Source organism: Mobula hypostoma, chromosome 22 (genome assembly GCF_963921235.1).
Source record: "Mobula hypostoma chromosome 22, sMobHyp1.1, whole genome shotgun sequence".
In the NCBI taxonomy this organism is placed as follows: domain Eukaryota; kingdom Metazoa; phylum Chordata; class Chondrichthyes; order Myliobatiformes; family Myliobatidae; genus Mobula; species Mobula hypostoma.
In genome coordinates, this window is record NC_086118.1 from 51,882,717 (window position 1) to 51,885,693 (window position 2,977).

General features: G+C 49.5%; 1 non-coding gene across 1 annotated transcript; it reads left to right on the forward strand.

Moving 5' to 3' along the window:
- Positions 1–1,816: 1,816 nt before the first annotated feature.
- Positions 1,817–1,898, forward strand: trnas-aga (transfer RNA serine (anticodon AGA)). Its single transcript has one exon. It is a non-coding gene; the product is annotated as a tRNA-Ser (tRNA).
- Positions 1,899–2,977: the final 1,079 nt, after the last annotated feature.

The following is a 2,977-nucleotide window of genomic DNA, read 5'->3' on the forward strand; positions in this document are numbered from 1 at the left end:
CGGGTGGAGTCAAGGGTAAGGAAGGCAAATGTAATGTTAGCATTCATTTTGAGAGGATTAGGATATAAGAGATGTAATATTGAGGCTTTCTAAGGAATCGGTCAGACCTCATTTAGAGTATTGTGAGCAGTTTTGGGCCTCATATCTGAGAAAGGATGTGCTAGCATTGGAGAGGGTCCAGAGGAGGTTCAGGAAAACGATTCTGGGAATTAAAGGATTAACACACGAGGAGTGTTTAATGGCTCTGGGCCTGTACTTGCTGGAGTTTAGAAGAATGAGGGAAGGTCTCATTGAAACTTACTGAATATTGAAAGGTCTAGTTAAAGTGGATGTTTCCTATATTGGGTGAGTCTAGGACCGGAGGGAACAGCCTCAGACTAGAGGGACATACATTTAGAATAGGGATGGAGAGGAATTTCTGTAGCCAGAAGGTAGTGAATCTGTGGAATACATTACTATAGATGGCTGTGGTGGCAAGTCATTGAATATATTTAAAGCAAAGTTTGATAAGCTCTTGATTAGCCAGGGCATCAAAGAATACAGGGAGAAGGCAGGAGAATGGGGTTGAGATGGTAATAAATCAGCCATGATGGAATGGTGCAGCAGGCTCGATGGGCCAAATGGCCTAATTCTGCTCCTGTATCTTATGGTAACCATAAACACAAGATTCTGCAGATGCTGGAAATCTTGGGTAACACACACAAAGAGCTGGGGGTAGTCGGCAGGTCGGACAGCATCTCTGGAGAAAAGTAAACCTTCGACATTTTGAGTGAGACCCTTCATTGGGACTGGCAAGGAAGGGGGAAGAAGCTGGGGAAGAGGAAGTGGCGGGTGGTGGGTGAGGGGGAAGGTCGGTGGCTGGGTCGAGGGAGGGAATGAAGTGAGAAGCTGGGAGGTGATGGACGGAAGAGGTGAAGGGCTGGAAAAGAAGGAATCGGATTGGAAAGGAGAGCGGATCATGGGAGAAAGGGCAGCAAAGAAAGGTCACGGGAAACAGGAAGAAAAGGGTGAGTGGGAGCCAGAATGAGGAATGGAAAAAGAAGCGGGTGGGGGCGGGCGGGGAGAAGAAATAAACTGAAGTTAGAGAAAAAAAGACGTTCAAGCCATCAGGTTGGAGACTCCTGGAAACCGAGAGTGGCCTCATCCTATCAGAGAGGGATGCCGCGGACCGACACATCGGATTCAGAATGGCAACTACGAGGCCCAGGGTAGAAGGAGATGAGAAACTTCAAACTTCCTGCATTTTCACTCGAAGAGTTGAACTGCACGTGTATGTAACGAGAGCTGTACAACTCAATTCCTTTCACCATAGGCCACGGAGTTATCAATCACTCCTGCTGTGGACCACTTTCTGGAGGACCAAGATGCCGATTTCTACAAAGAAGGGATCTGTATGCTTCACGACCGCTGGACTAAGTGTGTACATGTAGGAGGGGACTATGTTGAAAAATAAATGTGCTAGGTTTTCTAAAATTGAGCCATTCTACCCTAGGGCACGAACTTATCAATCACCCCTCGTAGATTTAAAATGGGGAATCCGGCGTTTTGCGGAGCGAAGGTGCTCGTCCTCCGGTCTACGTCGGGTCTCGTTACTGTAGTGCAGACCGCCAGACCGGAAAATGAATTGTGACCCCTGCTCGGGTCCCCCAGTGCTGGTGAGGGAGGAGGTGTAGGGACAGAATTTATTCATTGAGCGTTGCCTCTGGCTGGTTCTCAGAAAAAGGAGCGAACCTACAGACTCTGAAACTCCGGTCTTATCTCATGCGTGAATCTTCTGATGTTTTTGCAGCGTCTGCCGCAAACTTCTGCCACTTCGGTAGTCGTGGCCGAGTGGTTAAGGCGATGGACTAGAAATCCATTGGGGTCTCCCCGCGCAGGTTCGAATCCTGCCGACTACGTGTTGGCTTTTGTTGGCCGGCACGAAAAGCCCGTCCCGGACTAAGCCCTTGGTTCAGTGTTTGACTGTCTGCGCGCCCGCTCAGATTCAGGTCGTTGCGCCTATCTTTAGGGCGACTGCCGTCTGTCTACTGAGACTGGGAAGGGCGAGGTTACTTAATCACGGGAGGTGAGATATATCTGAACTCCATCATCACTCAATGACATAGAACAGTACAGCACAGTACAGGCCCTTCGGCCCACATGCTTGCCTTCAACAGAAGATAAAGCGGAGCGGATGTTTCCTGTCGCGGGTGGAGTCTCGGGCCAGAGGGCACAGCTTCAGAATACAAAGACGTCCCTTTAGAACAGAGATAAGGAGGAATTTCTTTAGTCAATGGGCGGAGAATCCGTGGAATTCATTGCCACAGATGGCTGTGGAGGACGCAGGGTATATTTAAAGCGAGGATTGATAGGTTCTTGAGTAGTAAGGACGTCAAAGGTTACGGGGGCAGGAGAATGGGGTTGAGAGGGAAAATAAATCAGCTGTTTATATTTAGAGATAGAGCGCGGAATCGACCCTGTGAGCCGATTTAACCACACCCTAATCATAAGACAATTTACAATGAGCAATTAACCTAATAACCGGTACGTCTTTGGATTGTGGGAGGAGAGCGGAGCCCCCGGAGGAAACTCACCCGTCCCGCGGGGAGGAGGTACAAACGCCTTACAGAGGGCGTCAGAATTGAACTCTGAACTACCATGCTCCGAGCTGTATTGGTATTGCATTAACTGGCGCCCCAGGTTGATTAGTCAGAGTGTCAAAGGTTACAGGGAGAAGGCAGGAGAAGGGCGGGGGGGGGGGGGTGGGATCAGAGGGATAATGAACCAGCCACGACTGAGCGGCAGAGCAGACTCAATGGGCCGAATGGCCTAATTTGGCTCCTGTGTCTTCAGATCTTAAAAGCTGAGAGGTTGTGTTGAAACTATACAAACGCAGCCTGGGTCTCACTGAGAGGACTGGGTGCATTTTGGTTGCTGAACCATGGGTAGGTCGAGGGTGTGCTGGAGAGGGTACGGAGGAGACTCATCAAGATGTGGT